The 8,029-nt window shown below is 41.9% G+C and overlaps 2 long non-coding RNA genes across 2 annotated transcripts; both read left to right on the forward strand.

Moving 5' to 3' along the window:
- The first annotated feature begins 1,112 nt into the window (after window positions 1–1,112).
- Window positions 1,113–6,359, forward strand: LOC309871205. Its single transcript, XR_014315078.1, has 2 exons — window positions 1,113–1,537; window positions 5,987–6,359. It is a non-coding gene; the product is annotated as an uncharacterized lncRNA (long non-coding RNA).
- LOC309871206 lies at window positions 1,544–4,840 on the forward strand. The gene is made up of 2 exons (XR_014315079.1): window positions 1,544–1,706; window positions 3,812–4,840. It is a non-coding gene; the product is annotated as an uncharacterized lncRNA (long non-coding RNA).
- Window positions 6,360–8,029: the final 1,670 nt, after the last annotated feature.

Below are 8,029 nucleotides of genomic sequence, written 5' to 3' on the forward strand. Positions count from 1 at the left end.
TTTCCTGAAGTGGGCATAAGGGTATGCAGACAGAGGTGAGGCGGTGGGTTTTAGGGAATGGCAAAATGCAGCTCTGTAACCTTGGCAAAGACCTCTTTGGGCAAGTGTAGGGGACTGATAGTTTTCCAGAAAGTAGGAAGGACGGAGGGTGAGGTCCAGGATAATTTTAGAGGTCAGGGACTTGGACCCAGCAGTAAAAAACCCTAGAATGCTGACTCCAAACTTCCCTTCACTTTTCTCCAGCTAATAAGTAATTTGTTCAATTTGAAAGATGAGGTTTTATTCAGACTTTGGTCAAGTTTTAAGAACATCAAGGTTTCCTTTTATGTCCCAGTGTACTGGTTAAACTAGGGTAAGTTCGTTTTTGGTTTTGCCTGCCAAGCACATGCCTCTTCCGTCTGGCTCGCACATGTTGGTGCCCGTGTAGGTGGGTACCTGCAGGAAGGTCTGTGCTCCCCTGATCTGCCCCTGCCTCCCTTTCTTCCTCCTCCTCGTATTTTTAATATTATGACAAAATATGCATTACATAACATTGACCATTTTAACACATTTTAAATATATAGTTCAGTAGCGTTAACTACATTCAGAATGTTGTGCAACTATCATCACTATTTCCAGAACTTTTCAATCCCCCAAAAAGAAACTCTGTAACCATTAAGCAATAATTCCCCTTCACTCCCTCCTCCCAGCCCCTGGTAGCCACCATTCCACCTTCTTTTTATGAATTTGCCTCTAAGTATCTTGTTTAAGTGGAGTCATATAGTAGCTGTCCTCTTGTGTGTGGCTTATTTCACTTATCATAGTATTTTCAAGGTTCATCCATATTGTAGCATACATCAGAATTTTACTACCTATTGAAGGTAGTAAAGGTGTTTACACACACACACACACACACACACACACATACACACACACACACACATTTTGTTCTTCCATTTATCTGTTGATGGACATTAGGGTTGTTTTCACATTTTGACCAGAGTTAATTTTTTTTAGAAACCATTCAGAAAAAAAATATTTAAGTTACAGTGGGGACATAGTGACTTTTTAACTGGGAGACATTATCAAGGAGGTTAATGAATAAATTTTGCATGTATTATAAACCAGGTGGTTACCTTCTGAACAAAATCAGTATGAAAATGCTCAGCTTTACATACTGGGGATAAGATAATTTAGATTTTGCTAAAATGGGAAGTTTATTTTAGGAATAACTATGCAGGAAGTATGGACCTGTGATCAGGTAGCAGGCTGGGGTTTTAAAGCTAGCAGGTGACTGGGGCAGGCAGCATCTACTTTGAGCATTAGAGGAAATTAAACAAAGCTCTGCCTCTGTGGGCCATGTCACCCGGAGCTATGGCTAGAGAAAGCCCATAGGAGAGAGCAGAAGCAGAGAGAGCAGAGAGAAGTAAGGTTACTCTCTTCGGTCAATATCTCTCCTCTGGGGGCATTTTAACTCCCTGGGGTGTGAACCAGAGGAGGGGGGACCAGCTGCTTGAAGCAAATGCCCAGTGAGGTAAAGAAGTGCCCAAGGGATAAAGTGAGTACCTTCATGGCATGTGGGTCTGGGGAACAAGAGGGCAGAGCACCCTGATGGGGGTCTGGGACCAAGCCCTGCTCCTACTAGCAGCCTGGTGGGATTCAGGGAAGCAAGGTTAGGCAGGACAGTGAGGTGCCAGTAGAGCTTTCTCCGTGGAGCATTCTGAGAGGTAGGAGGGGAAGATGGGGGGGTCTGTTGTCTGTTGGGTGCAACATGGAGGAAGGGCCCTTTCTCCCAACCACTGAAGGCATGAGGAGTCTGGATCCTTGATGATGTTGGATAACTTGGGGCATCTTTTGAGCTTGAGCTCCAGCTGGATGCAAGGGACTCCAGAGTGGGCATGGGAAGCTGACCTGTGGCCCACACCTACCTCTTGAGGGGCAGACGGGAGGAGGATGAACTGGACAAAGCTGCTGGGGGTTCGGTGCTGCCCACAACAGATTCCTGGCTGGGAGGTGACCCCATCTCTCCAGCTGCCCCCCATACAGCATGCCCTTCATTTTCTTTCTCATTGCATACTTTTCAACTGTTACCTTGTTTTCCTTTCAAATGATTTCAAATGTATTGTGTCCTCATTGTTGACAGTATGTAGTTTGTCTATTAAATTGTTTTAGCTTAATTTATCTGCTCTTAGGCTTCCTGACCATTTTTATTTTCCCCCTTCTAAAAAGTTTATATGTATACTATCTTAATTTATAAACTGGCTTTATCACATATTTTAAAAATTATTTCATTTCTTTTAAAAAAATAATGCCTTTAAAATTTCTCTTTGACATTTTTTTAAAGATTTTATTTATTAATTTGACAGAGAGAAATCACAAGTAGATGGAGAGGCAGCCAGAGAGAGAGAGAGAGGGAAGCAGGCTCCCTGCCGAGCAGAGAGCCCGATGCGGGACCCGATCCCAGGACCCTGAGATCATGACCTGAGCCGAAGGCAGCAGCTTAACCCACTGAGCCACCCAGGCGCCCCTTCTCTTTGACATTTTAAATTGACATTTGACATTTGACATTTCTCTGTTGACATTTTAAATGTTTTTTTAATTTAGGCTTTTTAATTCCAAGCTATACGTTTTACCAATATCTTAATATTTGTGATTTTTATTTCTTGTAAGTTGTAATTCCTTTCATTGTTATTTATTTTTATTATGAAAAATATACCTAACATAGAATTTGGCATTTTAACCATTTTTAATTGTACAATTCCGTAGCATTAGGTACATTCACTTTGCCATGTAAGCATCGCCACCATCTGCTTTCACTGTATGCACGAAACACCAGCTCTCTGCCCCCCTCATCCAGTCCCCAGCAACCACTATGCTACTTTTTGTCTCTATGATTCACTTACTCTAGGTGCTTCATATAAATGGACCACCTGATTGTTGGCCTTTGTATTTATTTAATTCTTTTCTCCCTTAATGCTCAGTTACTGTTTAAATTTCTTTTTGGATTTTTATCTAATTTCTTTGCATCCTGAATTTAACTAAAAAGTGTTTTTATAACAGAGTGACTTGCTTTGTTGTGCTGATGAGGTCACCCCATATGGAAGGCTGGCCTTGTCCTGCCCACCACTTCTCTATCAAGTTGGTACCTGTCAGTCAATCTATCCTCTTCAGGGCTGGCTTTCCAAAGTCTCTCTGGATGACATGAGACACAGATTCAAAATCCTTCCTGGGCGTTTAGCACCTTAGGTTGTCCTGATGAGACTTCCTGATGTAAGTGGGGACTCTCTTGGTCTCATCTCTCCCCTTTCCGTTTTCCCCAGCATTAACTTAGGCTACCCCTAATCCCTGTGGACTCCAGTTGTCAGACAAAAAATAGGACATACCCCAGTAAATTTGAATTTCACAAGAACAGTGGGTAATATTTTAGTATGTTTCAAATATAGCACAGGACTTACACTAAATCATTTGTTCATTTAAAATTAAATTTCCTGGGAGTCCTATATTTTAATTTGTTAAATCTGGCAGCCCTACTGTTGACACTACCCAGAAATCTAAGTTTATGTATTTATTTAGTAATTTCCACCCCAATGTGGAGCTTGAACTCCCAACCAAGATCAAGAGTCAAAGGCTTTACCAACTGAGCCAGCCAGGTGCTCCCCACTACCCAGAATTCTAAACTCGAGTTGAGTCCGTAGACTGCCACCTTTGACTCCGAAGTCCAGGAGGAGGAGGAGGGAGTATGCAACAGGCTATTTCCCCTCTGCCTTTTCTTCCAGGCTCTAAGAAAAACACACCAGATTGGGTTAATTTATGATAATTTGTTTTACCATAGGGCAAGGGAATTACAATGTTCATGAATGTGATCCCAGATCTAGGGAGGCCTTCACCGCTTGGACAGGTTGATATGCATTCCCTGTAAGTCAAGAGCTTCAGAGGACTGACTCATACCAGAGGACTCCAGAGGGCAAGTGCAGGGACTAGTCTGGCTAAGACCCTGGGGTTGGTCTGCACTCTCAGAGTTTGATGGGACACAGGATGGGCAAGTGTTCTCTGAGGACCAGATCTGGGACGTGCATGCACACTCAAGAAGCCAACATGGAGTATTCTTCTAATAATGAGCATTTCCAATTAATAATAAGTCAAGCAATTTATCATACATGTACAGGCCAGTTGAGTTTGTTCTGTGAAACTGCCTGCTCATGTTTTTATTTAGTCCCTCTTTCTATAGATTATCTTTTTAAAAAAATGACTCATAAGAGTTCTTGATATATTTTGGATACAAATCTTTGTTGGTTACATGTGCTACAATTATCTTCTGTTTTGTGCCCTGTATTTTCAGTCTTTATTTATTATTTATAATTACCCATTCATTCATCATTCATTTATTTATGGGGGTGGAGAAGGGCAGAGGGAGAGGGAGAATCTTAAGCAGGCCCCATGCCTAGAATGGATCCTGACCCAGGGCTCTAACAAGCCCAAGATCATGATCTGAGCTGAAATGAAGAGCTGGACTCTTAACTGAGACACCCAGGCACCCCTATGGTGTCTTCCAATACAGAATTTTTACATTTCATTAATTGAGTTTATCAATCTTTTGCTGTACGGTTTGTGCTTTATTCCTTAAGACATTTTTCCTTAAGTTCTTAGGGATACTTTCCTATATTTACTTCTAAATTTTGTTGTTTTGCCCTTCACACTTAAGTCTGGTTTTGTTTTTCTGTCAAGATTACATATGTGCTCATCTATTTTAAAGAGTCAGAGTTCTGTAGATTTGTGGTGTGTAAGAACAGCCCTACACTTCCCTGTGTATACCCACTTCTATGTCTTTAAAACATTTTTTAAAAAATTCTAGTATAATTAACATAGTGTTATTAGTTTCAGGTGTATAATATAGTAATTCAACACTTCCATACTTCATCCAGTGCTCATCATAGTAAGTGCATTCCTCAATCTCCATCACCTTCTTAACCCATCCCCCAACCCACCTCCCCTCTGGTAACCATCAATTTGTTCTCTATGGTTAAGAGATTGGTTCTTGGTTTGTCTTTTTTTCTGTTTGCTTGTTTTCTTAAATGCCACATATGAGTGAGATCTTATGGCATTTGTCTTTTTCTGACTTACTCAGCTTAGCATTATGCCCTCTAGATCCATCCATGTTGTTCCAAATGACAAGATTTCATTTTTTATGGCTGAGTAATATTCCATTGTGTGTCTGTGTGTACCACCTTTTCTTTATCCAGTCATCTTTTGGATATTTGGATTGCTTCCATATTTTGGCTACTGCAAATAATGCTGCAGTAAACATAGGGGTGCATATATCTTTTCAAATAAGTGTTTTCATATTCTCTGGTAAATACCTAGTACTGGAATTACTGTATCATAAGTAATTCTATTTTTAACCTTTTGAGGAAATTCCATACTGTTAACCAGAGTGGCTGTACCAGTTTGCATTCCCACCAATAGTGCAAGATTGTTCCTTTTCTCCATAACCTTGCCAACACTTCTTTTATTTTCAATTTTAGCCATTCTGACAGATGTGAGGTGATAGCTCATTGTGGTTTTGATTTGCATTTCCCTGATCGTAAGTGATGTTGAGCATCTTTTCATGCCATCTGTTGGCCATCTGGAGGTCTTTGGAGAAGTGCCTGTTCATGTCTTCTGCCCATTTTCTATTGGACTATTTGTGGGGGGTTCTTGGCATTTAGTTGTATAAGTTCTTTATCTATTTTGGGTACTGACCCCTTATGGGATATGTCATTTGCAAATATCTTCTCCGATCTGTAAGTTGTCTTTTTGTTTCCTTCATTGTGCAGACGCTTTTAATTCTGATGTAGTCCCAACAGTTTACTTTTGCTTGTTTTCTTCGCCTCAGGAGACATATCTAGAAAAATGCTGCTATGGCCAATGTCCGAGAAATTATAACCTGTGCTCTCTTCTAGGATTTTTATGGATACAGGTCTCACTCATTTCCACATATTTTTTTTAAAATATTTTATTTATTTGACAGATATCACAAGTGGGCAAAAGGCAGGCAGAGAGAGAAAGGAGGAAGCAGGCTCCCTGCCGAGCAGAGAGCCCGACGTGGGACTTGATCCCAGGACCCTGGAAACATGACCAGAGCCGAAGGCAGAGGCTTTAACCCACGGAGCCACCCAGGAGCCCTTTTCCACATCTTTAAGGGACTTGTGTGGCGGCTTCTTAATGCTCAGTTTTAAGCTTGTCTGTGGACTACTTTTTGGGAATTGAGGCCATGTCTACACTAAGCATGTGCACCCTTCCTACTCTCCAGCTTCCCAGAGATTGGACCACTTGTTGGGGAATAGCAACATTCTATGTTTAAGCTAAGCTACACAGTAAAATTATGATTACTTATCCTTTTATGTAGATTTTTGTTTTCTTTTCCTTGGAATTATCTTTTTATGTTGTTGTTTAGTTTTCTATATAGTTGTCACTTATTCAGCTCCACACTCTATCACATGTTTAAACAGATCCCCTAACATTAAGGTGCCTCAGGTAACTTATCAATTAAATACCCCTGAATTCTTTCCCAGAACCTCTGGGCTCCAATCTGGACTGATGACCCTTTTGTGTGCCATTTGATAAACCCTTATTGACTCAAACACTTGCTACACATTGTGTTAGCCCTGGCAAAACAAAGGGATCAGGCAGGGGTACCTGGCTGGCTCAGTCAGATCATGCAACTTTTTTTTTTTTTTAATGATTTTATTTATTTATTTGACAGACAGAGATCACAAGTAGGCAGAGAGGCAGGCAGAGAGAGAGAGAGAGAGAGAGAGAGAGAGAGAGAGAAGCAGGCTTCCCGCGGAGCAGAGAGCCCAATGCGGGGCTCTATCCCAGGACCCTGAGATCATGACCCGAGCCGAAGGCAGCAGCCCAAACCACTGAGCCACCCAGGCGCCCCAGATCATGCAACTTTTGATCTCGGGTTGTCAGCTTGAGCTCCACACTGGGTGTAGTGATTATTTAAAAACAAAACAAAACAAAACAAAAAAAACAACCATCTTAAACAAATGAAACAAAAAACCCCCGACAAATGATCAGGCAGTGCTGACTATTGCCTCATAGAGTTACCTATTTAATGAACAATCCAGGAAACCAACCAACTCTATGCAGATTGTTTGTTATTCTTCATTATTTTCTGGGGTCCAGAGCTAGGCCTGCCTGTCAAAAGATGGCACCAAGTATGTGTCTCCTGAGTACTTCCTGCTCACCAGTTTCCTCCCTGGCCAAAGTTCTCAGCCTATAAATTAGGGATGGACAATGGGAACTATATGAACACTTTCCCACCTTTTCTCAACTGGTCTTTGTCTCATTACCTGAAGCTAGAGTAGGCATTTCTTAGTCCAGCCCCATCTGCCCCATGGCTAGTTGAGGTTCTGGATTTGGATTCTTTTTTTTTTTTTTTTTTTTTAAAGATTTTATTTATTTATTTGACAGAGATCACAAGTAGGCAGAGAGGCAGGCAGAGAGAGAGGAGGAAGCAGGCTCCCTGCTGAACAGAGAACCCAATGTGGGGCTCGATCCCAGGACCTGGGATCATGACCCGAGCTGAAGGCAGAGGCTTAACCCACTGAGCCACCCAGGCACCCCTGGACTTAGATTCTACTGTTAAGCTGTCTTGTGTGGGGAGCAGTGGGTGAGGCTGGATGAACACTGTGATGAGAACAGGTCAGGGATCCTAGGAATATATGAATATCCTCCTAGGAGACATGTGGGACCTCAAACCCCATGCACAGCAGGAGTAAGACTACCCAGAGTAAACGTGCCAGCCTCAAACCATCAAAGGAAACAAGTCAGGGTTAGAGAGTGAGAAAAACACCACACACACAGTGAGGGAGAGAGGGGTAATTTATCCCAATGTCTAAGGAGGAGCTGGCTTGGGTTATCGAGTATTTTCTGGCCAACTACAGCTCTCTGAAAGATGTAAGAGCAGCAGACAGGGCTAGGGCTATGGACCAAGAAAATGAAAAGCCCACACCTATGTACCTGGGGCCTTATGTAATACCCTTAACATGTAGCCCAGTCATAT

The sequence above is a fragment of the Mustela nivalis genome (genome assembly GCF_964662115.1).
Source record: "Mustela nivalis genome assembly, chromosome: 8".
NCBI classification, from domain to species: domain Eukaryota; kingdom Metazoa; phylum Chordata; class Mammalia; order Carnivora; family Mustelidae; genus Mustela; species Mustela nivalis.